At 47.2% G+C, this 19,636-nt stretch overlaps 1 protein-coding gene across 3 annotated transcripts in view; it reads right to left on the bottom strand.

Annotated features, from left to right (window-relative positions):
* Positions 1 to 19,636, bottom strand: part of POMGNT2 (protein O-linked mannose N-acetylglucosaminyltransferase 2 (beta 1,4-)) — a 34,831-nt gene that overhangs the window by 10,948 nt on the left and 4,247 nt on the right. The window contains exon 1 of one of the 3 annotated variants that reach the window (XM_060638419.3): positions 14,098 to 14,243. The exons of 1 other annotated variant lie outside the window; for it this stretch is intronic. The gene's annotated coding sequence lies outside the window, so the exon portion shown is untranslated. Of the gene's footprint in view, positions 1 to 9,942; positions 10,023 to 14,097; positions 14,244 to 19,636 lie in introns of those variants that run through there. One more of the 3 variants, XM_060638423.3, reaches the window with a different exon arrangement.

Here is a 19,636-nt window from a genome sequence, read left to right as displayed (position 1 = left end):
AAAAATAAATAAAACGTTAAAAAAAAAATTTTTTTTTTTTAAAATCATACTGCTGCATATACTTTTTCAAAAACGTGTGCCCCCTCCTGGAAATTCCCTACCCAGCCCCACCAGCTAAGAACTACTTTGCTATTAGGCTGAATCACATTAAATTGCTGGTACTTGACCAATTCTGACCAGTGTCCCCTGGTTCTTCTGTGGGAACTAAGTATCCTAACCACATGGACAGTGTCCATACCACTGGACGGACAGTTCCGAGGCTGCTCAGAAGAGAAAAACTGTGTCCTCACGTGCCCATAGCAGGAGTTCTGACATCTCTCTAGGGGGTAAGAAGAGAAAAAAAGGACACAGAAAGAGCCAGGAGGAGGGAGAGATAATTCATCCATAATGTCAGAAGAGGGAAAGAACTGAGAAAGTAAAGGAAGGGACAAAAAAGGGCTTAAGAAGGGAATGCAGAGGCCGATGAGCAGGGTGTCTCACTGGGGAGCTGGAGAGGCGGCCCTGAGGGCCTCAGCTCAGATCTGGGTCAGGGAACTGGAGAGGGACTCAGGCTGGCACAGCAGGAGGGATGTGAGCCGGAGAACAGCTGGGGGTGGGGGTGGGGCGGCAGGAGTGCACTCACACACAGGCAGCTCCTAGTTCTGACCAGCGGGAGAGCCTGGGAACAGTGACGGCACAGCTGGCACTCAGGTGGCACTCAGGTATTGATTCCTAGTATCATCCTCTACTAAGGAACCAGGGCTGTGTGAAAAATAACTGCGTCCAGGGCTGGGGCAGGGAAAGTACGAGATGAGCTTGGAATATCTCGTAGTGCCAGAATGTAAGGAAGTTCTCAAAAAATGATGAGGACATATCAAAAAGGCACAAGGAGGCCCCAGCGGCTAGATCTGGGACCATGTAACAAAAAGCAATAGGTATTGCCTGGGTGGCACCTGGGTGGCTCAGTCGGTTAAGCGTCCGACTACGGCTCAGGTCACGATCTCGCGGTCTGTGAGTCCCAGCCCTGCATCGGGCTCTGTGCTGACGGCTCAGAGCCTGGAGCCTGCTTTGGATTCTGTGTCGCCCTCTCTCTCTGCCCCTCCCCCACTCATGCTCTGTCTCTCTACATATATCAAAAATAAACATTAAAAAAAATTTTTTTAAAGCAATAGGAATGGATTAGAGCCCAGAGAACACAATAAGTGTGCAAGAGTCAATACTGATACGAATACACAATTGAGTAAATAAATAAGGACAAAGGAACAGATCTTTCTTACAGTAGAATTCCAATTAGTCAACGTAGAAGCAGTGACGGAAACAGAAAATCACCATTTGGCCAACATCACAGTAATAATGGTTCCAGGCAAGATCCACTGCCGGACTGCTAAAATTAGTGCGTGGAAATATGACGAGAACTAGGATATTTGCATAGTCTCAAACTGTCTCCCTGTGAGATGCATATCTATTACGAAGGCAAAAATAGAACTTTTACGGCACAGGAGCCTGGCAGACAGCCCCTGAAACAAATAATCGACGTTACCATCACCAGTAATAACTTACTGACCTCATGTACCCCTTGACAATGATGCACTGAGAAGGGCACCTCACTTCTGTCATCTTCTTACCCAAACACACGACCTCGATCTATAGTTCTAAATAGGGAAATTTGGTCTAGCTCCACTGTTAGCTCTGAATATAGCGTATAGAGAAGTTAATAGAGAAAACATTAAACCCAAATTGAAGGACATTCTACAAAATACCTGACCAGGACTTGTCAAGAGTGAAGGTCACAAAAGACCAGGAATGACTGAGAAGCTGTCCCAGATTGAAGGAGACTAAGGAGACACGCCAATTTTTTAAATTGTTTTAAAATTATTATTTTTAAATTTAAATCCAAGTTAGTTAACATATAGTATAATGATGATTTCAGGAATAGAATTTAGTGACTCATCACTTACATATAACACCCAGTGCTCATCGACACGACAATTAAACACAAGGTAGGATCTTGCACCAGAAAAAGGACATTAGTGGGAAAACTGGCAGAATTTGAATAAGGTCTGTAGTTTAGGTAATGGTGCTATGTTAATTTCCTGGTTTTGATCATTGCACTGTGGTTATGTAAGATTTAACATCAGAGGAAGCTGAGTGAAGCATTTTCTGTAACTTTTCTATAAGTCTAAAATTACTTAAAAAGTCATAAAAAGTTAGAAAACTTAAGAAACAAGAGAACATTAGTGTTTATAGGTAAAATGACATGTATGTGGTTTGTTCTGAAATATTCCAGCTAAAAAAGCACGGAGGCAGATGGATCAAGGCGGTAGCAAATTGATAACTGTGAAAGATGGTGATGACGGCCTTTCTGTGGTCCTCTTTTGTGTCTGACGTTTTCCGTAATAAAAAGTCAAAAAGTTAACAATAAAGAATCAAATAAATCCCTGCTGCAAATGACAGAATTCTAAGGAGTGGATAAGTAGTAAGTGAATATTTAGAAAATATAAGATAAACAGAGCCCTCCCTGGAGAGATGGGAGGCAGATGCACGGGGCAGGCGCTGATGCGGGTTTTGTTCTGATCACAGACGGGAACTTGTCCAACAGCAGCTAAGGCTGCAGCGGACACACCCAGGGAACGTCAGGGAGCAAGAGCTGCAGGGACACGAGGAAAGACCAACCTCTAACCTGCACGGGCACCTCTCTAGGTGGGTGTGTGCCACCTGCCCCTCTGCTAGGCCTCCCTGTGGCGAATCGAGAGCTTGGCAGCAGGCAGGTGGGGAGTGAGGTGGGGTCACAAGAGGAAGGTGGCCGGGGCTCTCCTCTGGACCTGTGCGAGCAGTAGCCAATCCCAGGGAGGCCCTAAGCTCAGAATTGGGATCAAGCTTATGGGAACTGGAAACATGGGGTTCAGGACGTGGTGAGGCAACCAGGCAGAGGCCAGCTTTTGAGCCTGGGGAGGAGAGAGGACTACATCCAGGTAGATGCTAAGTGACCACCCCCTTCCCTGCTGGGCCAGAAGGATGCTGACAGAAGACAGGACAAATACAGACTGGACCACGGGGCCCTTCAGGCTCGCAAGTGGCCTTCCAAGGAGGAAAATGGGAAGGAAGGTTTGCTGGGGATGGGCAGAGCATTTCGCTAGAAATCGTGCGGTGGTTAAAGCACGGGGCCCAGAGGCCAGACTGCGTGGGTTTCTAACTTGACCATGTTCAGGCCAGGCAGCCTGCACCAACATCTGATGAGAAGAGTTGCATATATACCCCACTCCTGTGGAACTGCTGAATCACTATATTGTATACCTGAAACTAATACAACACGGTATGTTAACTATAGTGGAATTAAAATACGAATGAAGAAAGAAAGAAAGAAAGAAAGAAAGAAAGAAAGAAAGAAAGAAAGAAAGAAAAAGAAAGGAAGAAAGAAAGAAAGGAAGAAAGAAAGAAAGAAAAAGAAAGAAAAGAAAGAGAAAGAAAGAAAGAAAAAGAAAGAAAGAAAGAAAAAGAAAGAAAAGAAAGAGAAAGAAAGAAAGAAAGAAAGAAAGAAAGAAAGAAAGAAAGAAAGAAAAAGAAAGAAAGAAAGAAAGAAAAAGAAAGAAAACCCCATCCTCCCCAGGTAGGAGAGTTCGGAGGCACGTTCTACACCGGCACCAGAGTTCCCTGACAGATTGGGCGGTTGCCCACACCATAATCGGCCTGAGGCATGCCCTTTTCCCTTCCGGGTCTCAGTTCTTCACGCCCTTATTCATGTTTATTGGGATGCAGTTCAAATAATCTACTTCTCCTTGAATCTTTGTCTCAGGATCTGCTTCTGGGGGAACATTAACTAACCCAGTTATTACTGTATGTTGCCACTGTGAAGACAGATGACAAGCCACCCTTGCGTTTTCACCTGCTGTGAAGTAGCCAAAGTGCAGTAGGAAAAAACCAACAAGCACTTGGCCAGTCAACGGTTATTGTAAAGTATCTTTCAGACTGTTTCCCACACTCCCTCTGTGTCCCCTTTCCCCGGATCCCCCAAATGCACTGCAGCAGCCCGCATAAGCCAGGAGAACTCAAGGATCGGGCAAAATGCTCAGAAGGGTTTTCAAAAGATAACAGTGGAGGCTCAGAGCACGTCAATCAGACCCCTAGCACTAAACAACATAAAAGAGGCCTTTCTCCATCACCATTTCAAAATGTTTCTGGATGAAAAAAACTCCAGGAGGAAACTCAAAATGGTGGAGAATAACTGGGCCAAGTTTGCTTACCAGAAAACGGAGCCGGTGGTGTCCCCTTTCTCCAGGCCAATTTTCAGTGCTCCTGGAGAGGGCACTCGTCTCAGTGACAATAAAGCAGCGGTAGGGAGACCGGGACGGTGAGGGAGAACTCAGGTCACCCTCCTTGGCACTGGGGACTAAGAAAGACACTCAGCCAAGCTGCTGCCTTCTGCAGGACTGCGGCTCGCCAGACGGGCGGACAGGGCGTACTGTGTCCGGTCCTGATGTCTGACCCACTGTTGAGTGCCACTCTGTGCCCCAAGAGCCTACTCAGAATGATGGTGATCAGGGATGAGAACTCCTTCAGACTGAAGGCCTCCATGCCCGACTCTGTCACCTGGCTCTGCTGAAATGGGTGGAGGGGCCAGAATCCCAGCATCACAAGGTACTTGCAGTGACAGGACGCTCCCTCACACGCCGAAGCAGTCCATCCTCCTTTGTACTTACTCTCCTGAGACCTCAAAGCTCAAAGACAGAGCTGGAATTCACCCCTCCTTCACCTGCTGTCTCTAATCCTCTCTCTCTGAGCGAACCCGCTTCTGAGCAGGGGGCAGCCTCCACCCCGTCTGCAGTCAGATGTGGAAAGCACCACACACCTACTGGTTCCCGCTGTCCCAGTGCCGTACGGCGTCCCTTACATGCATGCACGACCCCACTGATTCTTTCCTTACCACCATGCGGCATGATGGTTCACTCTGTCCCCATTTTTTCTTTCCAGAAACAGTCTCGGTGGCAGGGCCACTGGTCAGGACCTGTCCACAGGTCAGGACTTGACTCCACACATTTCCACCTGGACTACCTCTCAGAGATGAGGGCTGCCCCAGAGGGGTCTTGTCATGAGGCTCCTTGGACAAGGAAGAGGAAAGACAGTAGCCCTCGGAGGCACGGGTCACCCAGGATAATATATTTTGTCTCCTCCTAGTGCCCCCTGAAAAATGTCCTGTCCATCTAGGATCTGTGGGTGGGTATGAAGGTCCGGTGATCTGTGAAGGGCCAAGGAAACCACCCCCGTCTGAGCAGAGCCTCCAATGGGATGGGATCTGGGGAGGCCGGAGGGTCTCTGACATGAGCCATTCCACACGGAGAATAAGAAAAGAAAAATACACCCTTTTCCTGCTTGGGCAAGGCTATGACAGACGCCCTAACAGAGGCCTCCAGCCTGGCCCTTGCTCCAGGCCTGCCTTGCCTTCAGGGGTTCCCAGAGCCTCTACGTACAGCATCCCATTTGGTGCTCCCCCCAACCCATGAAGCATCATTATTCCCAATTCTCTGGTGAGGAACCTGAGGTCAATGAGGTTCAACGACTTGCCCAAGGCCACGCAAGTGTGAAGTCTAGATATTAACCTAGCGTCCTCTGACTCTAAAGACTGTGCTCAAAACCATCGAGACACAGAAGACCTGGTTTTAACTGAAGTAGGGCAGGGGATGAAGAAGAAAAAGAAACACGCCATTCAAAGGACTCAAATCAGGGAGGGGCGAGCCCAATTAAAGGCCCACACATCCCACCCTGCTCAAAGGCCACACTCCAGCCTGGGCTGGCTGGGTGGGGTTGATGGCTAAAGGACTCTGTCAGAGAGTACTCGCCCTCTCTGCTCTGCCTCCCCGGGATGCCGCTTCTCCCCTTGGGCAGCTTCCTCTCACGGTCATGACATGGCCACCACCCTCAAATGAAGGAACACGCTTCCCTGGTTTATATCCAGCTACAGGCAGAAAGTTCTCCCTCCCCAAGGAATAACTTGTCCACTCAGCCAGCTGATATGGTTAACTCCCACCCAGCCACCTCCTGGACCAATGACGGCTGAGGAGCTGAGAGCCCTCGGTGCCGCAGCAGGGAGGAGGCCAGGGGAACGAACGCTGGTGGGTGACGAGAGGTGTTGCAACTCTTAAAGGAGACGGGCTTCACAGGGCACCCAACGACCTTGGGCCTCGTTTGCTTGTTCTTCCTTTAGAAAGAGGAGAAAATACAACTTGGAAAAACCACCTCTCCCCACTACTCATCTCACCCACACCCTAAGTGAAGATAACGCGGCTTCTCCATCACTTCGGGACCACACGCCAGATGCCCTACGGTGCACTTCCTGTCCCAACACACTAACTACCGAGGATATAACCTGCACTTAAAACCGATCCCCAGATTACTGCCAACCATCAAACATAAACCCACTCTGACCTCGAAACGTATGATCAAGTCCACGCAAAACAAAAATCCGCTGCCCGTGCAAAACGGGCACCACATCTCATCTTTTTACTTTGCAGAACTTAAAAAGTAACTCAACTTCAGCAAATTTCTCTTTAAACCCTTCTTCCTACAAGAGATCTATAATATTTCTGCCCCAGATTCTCCAAGGCCTGTCTGCCGACTGAGGGGATACAACTCTTCCACAGGAGGCACAGAGTTGCCGGAAAAGGAGGGCCGAGTCCCTGCTGCTTTCCCCAGTGAAGTCCTGTCAGAGGCAGATTAAGAGCCGTCCTGGCTGGGAGAAAGCCAAACAAAAGGACCGACCTGAACCTTGATTCTACTCCTCAAAAGAATGCCCACGGTGGCACCTTCTCTGCTTGTGGGGCTGGAAGGCTGATTACAAACCTGTGTTCTTTGGAAATAAACTCATTCCATGGAAAACGCAGTCCTGATTGGACCCTTAAGGTGTTGCACCAACAGCTTGGATCAGGTTTTCAGCCTGCCTGCTCCGGGCATGAAGGCCTCAACGAGGGGAGGGGTCTGTTATCTTGAATGGACCAGACCACACTAGTCTCAAGTTACCTGTCAATCACTTTGTCCCCAGACAAAGCCTGTTCTGGTGCCGTGGACCCCAGAGGTGAGGGGCAGGAGCAGAAAGCAGGGAAGGATACAGATGCTCACACAGCACAAGGCTTTGGGGCTTGCAGCACACGGAAAGAGCCCTCGCCCACAGCTTCCATCTTCCAGCAAGGAGGCAAGCTGGGGACACACCCCCAAAGGGAACGCCTCCTGAAAACATCTGCGGAGGCCTGGATCTCTGGCCCATGGTGGAGACCTGTGCCCTGGAGTCATTCCTGACAAAGGGTCTTAGAATGACCCTTCATTCTCTTAAAAATAGGCTTGGGGGGCACCTGGCTGGTAGGTCATGATCTCACAGTTCGTGGGTTTGAGCCCTGCATCGAGCTCTGTGCTGACAGCTCAGAGCCTGGAGCCTGCTTCGGATTCTGTGTCTTCCTGTCTCTCTGCCCCTTCTTCCCTCCCTCACTGTCTCTCTCAAAAATAAATAAACATTAAAAAAAAGATTTTTTTAATAGGCTTTGGGGGCACCTGGATGGCTCCGTTGGTTGAGTGTCTGACTCTTGATTTTGGCTCAGGTCATGATCTCACGGTTGTTATGACTGAGCCCCAAGTCAGGATTGGAGCCTATTTAGGATTCTCTCTCTCCCTCTTCCTCTGTCCCTCCCCGGCTCTCATGCCTGTGCTCTCGCGCGCTCTCGCTCTCTCTCTCTCAAAAAAAAAAAAAGGCTTTGGTTAGATATAGACAGGCATGACGTGGAACTTATTTAATGACCAATATGGCACAGTCACCGACCAAGCAAAATGGACGCCCACCATGGCACCTCCCTGGTACAGGTGCCACAGCAAGCCCTTCTTAGGTTCTGGCTGACTCTACCTAAGTATCAGGAAGGTGGGTGGGAGATGACCTATGTTTATCTATTCAGTCCTTATGAATATCTATTCATGAGCCTGAGTCCAAAGACTTAAGACGACATGAAGAGCATGGGAGAGTGAGGCTTTGCATCAACCCAAAAGAGAGTAAAGAATGTGCAAGAGATACAAAAATGGAAAAAACAAAAACAAAAACACCTCTATCCTCAAGGTTCTCTCTGTGGCAGAGGGGACAAGAGGCTGTTAAAACCTGACGTGATGCAGCTGTCACAGAGGAAGGGAATGTGTGCTTTGGAACACTACTGGAGGGTGCACCTTCACCACCCGGGGAGAGGAGGGACCATCACCACAGGATGCTGTCCTCCTGTCCCAGGAATGTCAGGGAAGCGTTCTGTACACACCACAGGCTTTCCCGGTTCAGTGGGACCGACCCAACTCCTCATGTGATCACCCCCTGGGTCATCCTGATAGTGGTCAACTAGCCTTGCTTAAAAATCCCTGCCGTTCACCAGTCTTGCCCAAAGGGCTCCCGAGAGGAAGAGCACCGTCAGGTGGGTAACAAAAGAATCTGCTTAGGAAGGTGCAAAACCCTGGCAGATCTCCCACATCACGTAAGTGCATCCAATCTGGGCTAAGTGCAGGCATCGGGACACACAAGACTGCAGTGGAGATTTAAATTCCCCTCCCTAGCGGTGGTGGCCACGAATTCTTCACAGGCCACACAGCTCATACTTACCTTCCTTTAGATCCTAGGTGTGAGCTGGTTTTATGATCTTGGCAGACTAACGCCTCAAGCCTCAATTTCCTCAACTGTAAAATGGGAATAATAACCTCCTTAGGGTGCTGGGAGAACTAAACGAGCTAATGCACATAAAGTACCTACATAGGCCTCAAAACACATTAGCTGTCAGAACTGTAATTCATTAGGGTTCCTCAAATTAACAATGAATGAAACACAGGTACTAAACCAGCCATACAACCCCAAACCACTCCTAAAGGGACTGAACCCCCAATGGCTTTGGTGGCACATTCACAGTCCCTCCCAGGCTCCCCCCGTCTTCCTAATGACTTGTTTCCCTTCTCCTGTGAAGAGGGCCCCCGAGCAGCCAGGTCTCAGCATGAAATTAACAATTTCAACCATCACCACCTCCAACCTCGTATGTCGGCAGCGTACTAGAAACTGTTGTACATTTCCTCATTTCATCCTCAAGCCAACAATAAGGGGCTAGCATAGCACTATTAACATGTTCCCCATCTGCAGATCAGGACACAGAGGCTAGGAAAAGCTAAGTAAATGTGTCCCAAGCGCCTCAGCTTGTACGGAGTGAAGTCCATACAAGGAGGATTTGAACGTGGAGCCTGTCAACATGACGTATGTTAGTAACCCAGGTACTGGGTTAGTAACCCAGTATGAGCCCAGGTACCATCTGGCCCTCATCTTCTCGGCCTTCCAGGGCATGGATTTCCAGGGGATGCAACTGTCATCACACTTAACTCTTCTCTGCCTTTTCTACCTCGGGCACCAGATTTGGGGACCCAACTGGTATGGGGCACAAAGCACTTAGTGATTCAGCCAGGAAAAGTGCGACAGAGCACAGTGAGGAAGCAAGCGTCTGCGAGCCAAGGACAGGGGCCTCAAGAGCAACCAAAGCCGCCAACACCTCGATCTTGGATTTCTAGCCTCCAGAAGCGTGAGAAATAAATTTCTGTTGTTCATCACCCAGTCGGTGGCACTTCGTTATGGGGGCCCAAGCTGATACACATAGGTACCACCAGGCCACTTTCCCGACACGACTTCATCAGCTTGACCTTTAAACCGGGCATTAGGTCTCCAGGTCACATGGCCCACCCCCCGGCTTCACCCTCCCCATTGGCCCCTGGCTCTAGTGAGCATGTGAGTTTGCACCTCTTGCCCCAGGCCTAGAATAACCGGAACTCTTACTCCTTACTAGACCACAAGGCCCCTGTGAGTGGCTTTTCTGTGCCTATGTCCGAAGCTGGCCAGGGCCCCCCCAGAAGTGAAGCCTGCACCCATGCTGGGTGACCAGCCCAGAAGATGAGCCCCCACGGCAGGCAGCCTCTCACCCAGCTGCCCAGCTCTGTGTCTGCAGGCGTGGTGGCATCTTTGACACCTTCCTCCAGTGCTTCTTGGAACAGAGGGGATCCTGGAAAGGAGGGTGCACTAAGTCTGTGCTCTAGGAGCTGAGTGAAGCAGTTTTGGGGGGCAAATTGAAGCATCCTTCTATCTGCCTCAGTTTCTGAAGTGCTTTCTTAGGCATTTTTTTAATCTTGTTTATTTCTCGCCCACCCCCCCTTTTTTTTTTTTTTTTTGCCTGACACGGCCTGTACTGGTAATAGTAGAAAGAGGGGCAATTTAGCAGATCAGAGTCTCCAGCTTGGTTCATGGTTGAGTACCCGGTATCCAGCCAGGAAGGGCCCCTCTGTTATGCTTTCAAAATGGAGAAAAGAGACAACTCTTAAGACTGTACCGACGATAGTCTACCAATGGCGGAGTGAAAAGTCTGATTCTCTGACAGATGCCAGGGCCTGGGTATGCAGCAATGAGGACATGGGAAGCCAAAAAAAATGGAAGGATCACTCGCTGTCCTGGCTAGCTCAGGAAAAGAGGACGCTGGCTTCTGGGCAGAGGGTGGAGGTTAATTCTACCACCACCTTGCTTTACTGAGTACCTACCGTGTGCCAGGCACTGTCCCTAAGCCCCTTTCCTACACCTTTTCCCTTAAGCTGCACAAAGCCCTCTAATGCAGATACTATTATCTCCACTTTCTTTTAATACGAAAAAAATCCAACTTTAGTGACATTAAGAAGCTTGCTGTAGGTCTTAACAGCTCAAGCAGGGGCACCAGGATACAAACCAATGACTGACTCCAGGTCTTACAGTGCTTCAGACTCGGAGGTACAATCAGTGACACAGAAGCAGGGGAGACGTCAGAGCAAGGAGTTTTTATCACTCAAGGGCAGAGCAGGTGTGAATGGCTGCAGAAATGCAGACCCACAGGCCCTCAACTGTAGCTTAGCAACCCAAGGCTCTCCTTGTAAGATTACTCTCCTCCCCCCCCCCCAACCCCCCACCCCGTGCCCACCAACAGAGACACCCAGCAGCGGCAGGTAGCTCAAGGGAGCTGTGGTCATTCTCTTGCCCCAATGAAAGTCTGTGTTGCACATGGCGGTGACAATTATCCCACCTGCCCTGGTGCTGTGCTGAGAAGGTTAATCCACCAATTTAAAATTACAAAACCACCGCATTTTAGAACTAAAAGAGCCCTTAGAAATGATTTGCTTTAACTCTTTATAAAAGAGGTCAAGAGAGGCGGCGTGAGCTCTCACAGGCAGCCAAGATTAAAACGGCGGTTGTTCTCAGTCCAGAGCTCCTCTCCTCGCAACCCAGGGCTCTCGGGTGGCCCTCCTCCCAAAAGCAGAGATCAGGCCCAGAGAAGAGGTTGAGCTCTGGAACTCTTCCCAGCCCCTAAACAGGATCACTTCTTCTCCTCATCAAGCTCTCGAGGCCTCACCCTGATTGCACCCTTCCCCAGCCGTGTGGTCCGGGGATGAGAGCCACTAGGGGCCACGGGGCTGCCTCTTCCTCATCCCCCAGGCTCACCCAGTGGATGCCTCCTCCAGCCTCATCCAACATCACACATGGAGAGAAAGCACAAGCAGCCAGGCTGCGGGGTCCCACCACCTCTCCACGTGGTCGGAGAAGACCCCTGCTGCGCCCTGGGTCACAACGGGGCTTCAAGAACCGCAAGAACCGCAAGAACCACGGGCAGCAGAGTAGAAGTAAATGGCACGGGTTCTGGAGCTGAGATGCCAGAGTGAGCTCCTGTCCTGTCATTTAGCAGCTGCATGATGCTAGACCAATTCTTCCGTTTTTTTTTTTTTTAACAGACAAAAAGTTGTGCATAATTAACATATATCAGTTGATATTTAGAGATAGGTATGTACTTGTGAAACCATCACCATAATCTATGCCATAAACCCATACATCACCTCCAAAAGTTTCCTCCCACCCTCTTGTGACAGACACACTTAATATAAGATCTACCTCCCTGGCAAATTTTAAAGTATATTGTTAACTATAGGCATTAAGCTGTACAGTAGAGCTCTAGGACTTGGTCATCTTGTATACCTGAAACTTGATACTCTTTGACTAATGCCTCCCCGTAACCCCTCATCCCAACCCCTGGACATCATTCCACTCTCTGCTTCTGTGAGTCTATTTTAGATTCAACCTACATGTGGTATCATGTAGTATTTGTCCTTCTGCGTCTGCCTGGGCCAATTCTTAAGCCTTCGTGTCCTGGTCTGAAAAACAGACACAATTACACCTACTTCACAAAGTGGTTTTGCGAATTCAAAGAGACAACAGGGGCAAAACACAATGCCTGACAACTATTTTTATAGTATTATTATTATCACAATAATGCTTTACCTCCCATTCAGTGGCTCTGACATATGCCCGAAACAGTGCTAAGTGCTTTAGAGGAACGATCTCATTTATTCCCTCCTACAAATATAAAATAGGTGCTATCGATTTCATCCCACGTTTGAAGAAGTATGCGCAGAGTTGTTAAGTGAACTGCCCAGTGGCACACAGCTATTAAGTGGTGGGGCTGGGATTCAAACCCAAGTCTAACTCCAAAGTCTATGATGACATTTGTTGCTTACGCCTTTCATGTTCATTATTTTATCCAATTTAAAAAACCCGTCAGGTGTTAGGCAGGTCCTGGGGGAGAGTATCCACTGACAACCAACCCGAGAGTGACGCGGACCCTTGGGGAATGGCGCATTTGGTAATTTAATTTTCCAGTTAGCTCAATATTCACTAGAAGCCTCTCTTCATTGCTAAATATTTTCTAAAGCCAGGCCCAGAGCGAGAACCTACCAATCAGAAGGAAAGTTCAAAACCTGGTGTAGCTGCTCTAGCACTCTGACACACCAAGGCCACCAGGACGCTCACATGGCCACGGTGTCATGTGGGGGAACTCAGTAACCAGCACCCCATCAGCCCCTTGGCTGAGGATCTCCACTCTCTGCTTCTCCCCGCCCTCCTGAGGCCCAAGGCTCAGGAATTGATGTGCTGGCCATCCCTGGGGAAAATGGGACCTGTATTCTTTTCTGGCTCTGCCACTAACTGGGACTCCCGATTCCTCATCTGTAATGGGAAAGGACGAACTGGGTTCCAATCTCACCTCTACCATGTTTTATCTTAGCAACCACAAGTGCTAAGATTTGCTGCACATTCACTGTGTACCAATCCTGACTGAAGACTTGCACGGCATCATCTCATTTAACCTTCCCCAGCAACACTGTGATGAAGGTACTTTTATCTCCACTTTGCAGAGAAACAGAGGCTCAGAGAGGATAAATGACTTGCTCAAGGGCACACAGTTAGTAAATGAGAGCCAGGATTTGAATGCCCAGCGCATGTAACAGTAAACATTTGGTGAGTGAACATTTGGTGCTCCAAGCCTCTAAGTCCTATCAAACTCACTCCATAACCTTTCCCATTCCAGGCCTTGCTTCCTCCAAGAGTAGACTCTGAGAGTTGGTTGGCATAAAGTAAGCAGACCCTAGCCTCCCAATACCAAGTGCAGGGCTCTGGCCTAAGGACCCCTAGATCTCAGCAGGTTTTCATCAGTGCCCAGGAGACAGGGTCCTACACACATGGAATGGGTCAGAAATTCACTGGGTCCCTCCAGAAGCTACCCGGGTACTGTGAAGCAGGCCGTGGTGGGCTCTTATCACCAGGCACACAAAAGATACCCTACCAAGCCCCAAAGAGCCAGGGTATCAGCTGCAGGCCTGCCCAGGTACTGCCTTCCAAAGGAGCCCAGGAGGCCCAGGTCCCCTCCGCGCACCTCGCTGGCTCCCCGCCAAACGCGCCTCACCGTCGCGCAAGCAAAGGGGCGTGAGGACCCGCTGCCAGCGCCAGCTGCGAGCTAAGGGCTTCAACCGGTGTGCCTGGGGGCGCCGCCCCGAGCCGGGCGGCGTCTGGACCCCAAGGGTCCATCGCCCCTCACCTCCGCCCCCATCGCGCGCCTCCTTCAGTGCGCATCACGCTCACTACTCGGTTCTGCAAACTTCTCCGGGCTTCCCTTCACCCCAGGGCCCGACGCTCTCGTCGATCCCTCCCGAGGGAAGTCCGGGGCCGATCCCTCAACTCCAAGCCCAGCCGGATCGCGAAGCCCTCGCCAGCCCCCAGAGCGCGCGTCTCACCTGCAGCCCGCAGGCGGGGCTCCTGGCGTTGAAGCGTCCCAGTGGGCCCTCCGCGTAGTCGGCTTTGGCTGAATCAGCCTCCGCTGCCGCCTCCTGACCCCGCCCCGAGCCCGGGACGACCAGGCATGGAGGGCAGGTCCCGCGGCACCCACCCTACCGCCGCCGCCGCCGCCGCCGCCGAGGCTCGTGGGTGCCCGCCTTGCGCCTGCTTGGCTGGCGAGCCCGGCGCGGCAGCCAGTGCACGTGCGCAGGCTCGCGAGCTCAGCTGCTCGGACCCTAGGCCAGAACCACCCCTTGGTTAACGGAATTCTGGGAATTGTAGTTTGCCTCCGAGAACAGCCCAAGCCTTCAATCCGCGGAACCCTGGAAGTTGTAGTTTCTCCCCGGAGAGGCGCAGTTTTACTTCGTGTTAGATTTGTACGATTATGGAAGTCCTGGTAATAAATGTAAATGCAAGTTAAATCAACAATTAGATGTCACATATAAAATCAAAGTAATCAAAACTTCCGCATATTTTAAAATATATCTATTACTACAAGTACAAATAAATACAAAAGCACTATTCCTCTGTGGCGCCACTCCAATTCCCCACGCCCATTCCATTGGACCTTCCTCAAGGGCAAACATTCCCAACTCATGGCTGCTGCATCCGGCATTTACTGCCCACTCTCGAAATATACATATGCCCTATTTCTTGATTTATTAATTTTAGATCTCTTGGCTTTTTACTAGGATAGATGAGAATTTCATTCATTTAAATATGTGCACCAACGATGACTACCTTCACTGAGTTATGAGACATTTCTTTTTTTCTTTCTCCACATTTTTATTTAAATTCCAGTTAGTTAACATACAGTGCAATATTAGTCTCAAGAGTAGAATTCAGTGATTCATCACCTACATACAACACCCCGTGCTCATCACAAATGTACTTTTTGATACCCATCACCTATTTAACCCATTCCTCCATCCACCTCCCCCCTGGTAACTATCAGTTTGCTCTTTATAGTTAAGTCTGTTTCTTGGTTTGCCTCTCTTTTTCCCCCATGTTCAATTGTTTTGTTTCTTAAATTCCGCATATGAATGACATCATATATTTGTCTTTCTCCAACTGACCTATTTCACTTAGCAGAATACTTTCTAGTTCCATTCACATCACTGCAAATGGCAAGATTTCATTTTTTGCTATGGCTGAGTAATATTCCATTGTGTATATATATCACATCTTCTTTATCCATTCATCAGTTGATGGACATTTGGGCTCTTTCCATAATTTTCCTATTGTTCAAAATGCTGCTATAAATAAACATCAGGGTGCATGTATGCCTTCGAATCAGTATTTTTGTATACTTTGGGTAAATACCTAATAGTGCATTTGCTGGATCCTGGTAGTTTTATTTTTTAACTTTTTGAGGAACCTCCACACTGTCTTCCAGAATAGCTGCACCAGTTTCCATTCCCACCAATAACGTAAGAGGGTTCCCCTTTCTCTGCATCCTCGCCAACATCTGTTGTTTCCTGTGTTGTTAATGTTAGCCATTCTGATAGGTATGAGGTGATATCTCAGTGTGGTTTTGACTTGTATTTTGCTGAGGATGTGTGATGTTGAGCATCTTTTCATGTGTCTGTTAGCCATCTGGATGCCTTCTTTGGAAAAATGTCTATTCATGTCTCCTGCCCATTTTTTAACTGGATTATTTGTTTTTTGGATATTGCATTTTATAAGTTCTTTATATATTTTGGATACTAGCCCTTTATCAGATAAGTCATTTGAAAATATATTTTCCCTTTCCATAGGTTGCCTTTTAGGTTTGTTGATTGTTTCCTTCACTGTGCAGAAGCTTTTTTTATCTCGATGAAATCCCAACAGTTTATTTTTGCTTTTGTTTCCCTTGTCTAAGAAGACATGTCTAGTAAGAAGTTGCTACACCCAATGTCAAAGAGCTTACCATCTGTGTTCTCCTCTAGGATTTTGATGGTCTCCTATCTCACAGTTAGGTCTTTCATCCATTTTGAATTTATTTTTGTGTATGTTGTAAGAAAGCGGTCCAGTTTGTGGCACCTGGGTGGCTCAGTCAGTTGAACGTCAGACTTGGGCTCAGGTCATGATCTTGCAGTTCCTGAGTTTGAGACCCTCCCTGGGTTCTGTGTGGACAGCTCAGAGCCTGGAGCCTGCTTCAGATTCTGTCTCTCCCTTTCTCTCTGCCCCTCCCCCACTCACGCTCTGTGTCTCTCTTTCTCAAAAAAAAATGAATAAACATTAAAAAAAATTAAAAAGAAATTTTTTTTTAACGTTTATTTATTTTTGAGACAGAGAGAGACAGAGGATGAACGGGGGAGGGTCAGAGAGAGGGAGACACAGAATCTGAAACAGGCTCCGGGCTCTGAGCTGTCAGCACAGAGCCCGACGCAGGGCTCGAACCCACGGACCGTGAGATCATGACCTGAGCCGAAGTCGGCCGCCTAGCCGACTGAGCCACCCAGGCGCCCCTAAAAAAAATTTTTTTTAATGAAAGTGGTCCAGTTTCATTCTTTTACATGTTGCTGTCCAGTTTTCCCAACACCATTTGTTGAAAAGACTGTCTTTTTACCATTGGCTATCCTTTCCTGCTTTGTCAAAGATTAATTCTTTTTACGTTTATTTCTTTAAGAGAGAGAGAGAGAGAGAGCACATGAATGGGAGAGGCAGAGAGAGAGGGAGAGAGAAAGAATCCCAAGCAGGCCCTGCACTGCCAGTGCAGAGCCCGATGCGGGGCTTGAACTCACGAACCATGAGATCATGACCTGAGCCAAAACCAAGAGTCAGACACTTAACTGAGCCACCCAGGCACCCCAAAGATGAACTGACCATAGAGTTGTGGGTTCATTTCTGGGTTTTCTATTCTGTTCCATTGATCTATGTGTCTGTTTTTGTGTCAGTATCATACTGTCTTGATCACTACAGCTTTGCAATACAGCTTGAAGTCTGCAATTGTGATACTTCCAGCTCTGCTTTTCATTTTCAAGATTGCTTTGCCTATTTGGGGTCTTTTGTGGTTCCATACAAATTTTAGGGTTCTGGCTCTATGAAAAATGCAGGTAGTATTTTGATAGGGATTGCATTAACTGTGTAGATTGCTTTGGGTAGTATCGACATTTTAACAATATTTGTTCTTCTATTCCATGAGCGTGGAATGCTTTTCCATTTCTTTGCATCATCATCAATTTCTTTTATCAGTGATTTATAGTTTATGAGACAGCATTTCCACCAAACTGGTTAAACCCTGTCATTTATAATTATTTTAAGTGATAATGCTTAAGTGCTGAGGCAGTAAAAGTTAATAGATTTATGCAGGGCAATTTGACACTAGAGTCAAAATCCTTTAAAAACATGCGGACTTTCAACCAAGAAATTCTCATGATTGTGGATGAGTACAAAAGCTAAAAACAGTGTTGTTTGTAATAGTAATAAACAGCCGGGCTGGCTATATTAATTTCAGATAAAGTAGCATCAAGAACAAGGAAAATTACTAGGAATAAAAAGGGATACTATGTAATGACAAAAGAATGAACTCACCAACAAGACATGATAACCCTAAATGTGAATGCACCTAGCAACAGATCCTTAGAGTAAATGAATCAAGTACTGATGGAACGAAAAGTAGAAACAGACAAGTCTGCAATGATAGGCGGAGACCTCAGCATCCCTCTCTCAACAACTGACAGAACAATAAGACAGAAGGTCAGCAAGGATATAGAAAAAAGCTCAACCCCACCAAAACCAGAAGGAAACTAACGGACGTTTACATAAGACTCCACTAAACAACAACAAAACACACATTCTTTTTAAGCACCCACAGCACATATGTTAAAATAAACGGTATCCCGGGCCATAAATTTAAAAATTAGCAAAACACATAAACAAAGATTTTACTGAAAACATATACATATAGCAAATAACCATATGAAGAGACGTTCAACATCACTAGCCATTAGGGAAGTGCAACTTAATGAGATATCACTACACTCCTATGAGAAGAACAGCTAAATAAAAACATAGTGGCAATACCATGGTGAGCATTCAAAGAACTGGGTCTCAGTTCCACACCGCTGGTGGAAATAGTTCAGTAGTTTCTCAAAAACTAAACATGCGCTTGCCATATGACTCAATTGCACTCCTGGGCATTTATTCCAGAGAAATGAAAACTCGCGTCCACACAAACCCTTGTATCAATGGTTCGCAGATGTTGTGTTTGTAATACCCCAAAACTTGAAAGATAGATAAATGGTTAAACTCAATAGATAAATGGTTAAACGAGATAAATGAATGAATAGTGTATCCATACCATAGAATACTATTCAGCAATAAAAAGGAATGATACATTCAACAACTTGCGTGGATATCAAAGGCATTCTGAGAAATGAAAAAAGTCACAAAAGATTCTATGCTATAATTCCAGTTATATAACATTCTTGAAATGACAAAACTATGGAGATGGAGAACAGATTAGCGACTATCAGGAGTTAGGGATGGGGTAGAGGGGAAAGTGGCCTATGACGGTACAGGGACAGCAAGAGGAAGGTCTTTGAGAGGATGGAATAGTTCTGTATCTCTTGGTGGTGGTGGTTACGTGAACCTACATGTGTTAAAATGACATAGAACTACGTACAACTTTATACCAATGTCAAATACCGGGTTTTGCTATTGTGCTATAATCATACAAGATGTACCACAAGGGGGAACTGGATGGAGACGTTCCATGGAAAGAAACTCTCTGTACTATCTTCGCAACTTCTTGTGAATCTATAATTATTTCAAAATAAAAATGTTCAAAAGAAGAAACCAAAGCATGGAAATTGCTTAATTCCTCAGCCATACAGGATGGCTTAAATAAAGCCATGAACCATCTAAAAAGTCGTTAAAAGGATGTTGTAAAATATTTACTTAATGCTGTGAAAGATATTTCACACTGTATCATATTTAATGAAAAAAGTACCAAAGCATTCAATATAATCTTTTTTTTTTAATTTTTTTTTAACGTTTATTTATTTTTGAGACAGAGAGAGACAGAGCATGAACGGGGGAGGGTCAGAGAGAGGGAGACACAGAATCTGAAACAGGCTCCAGGCTCTGAGCTGTCAGCACAGAGCCTGACGTGGGGCTCGAACCCACGGACCGCGAGATCATGACCTGAGCCGAAGTCGGACGCTTAACCGACTGAGCCACCCAGGCGCCCGTATAATCTCTTTTTTAAAAGAGTGTATTTGTGCATAGAAAAGATATCAGCACAGAGAATGGTAAGATTACAGGTGATTTTTATTTTCACCATAAGTATAGTCAGTATCCGTCACCATACAATGTTGTTACTATATTCCCTATGCTACACGTTTCATCCCCATGACTTACTTTATAACTGGAAGTTTGAACCTCTTAATCCCCTTTATTTTGCCTGCCCCCCCTCCTCTCTGGCCACACCAGTTTGTTCTCTGTATTTAAGAGTCTATTGTGAAACAATCCTAAAATTTATATGGAACCACAAAAGACCCCTAATAGCCAAAG

The sequence above is a fragment of the Panthera onca genome, chromosome C2 (genome assembly GCF_046562875.1).
Source record: "Panthera onca isolate mPanOnc1 chromosome C2, mPanOnc1 haplotype 2, whole genome shotgun sequence".
NCBI lineage: Eukaryota > Metazoa > Chordata > Mammalia > Carnivora > Felidae > Panthera > Panthera onca.
The sequence above is the reverse complement of the archived record's forward strand: the minus strand, read 5'-3'. Positions and strand labels throughout refer to the sequence as shown.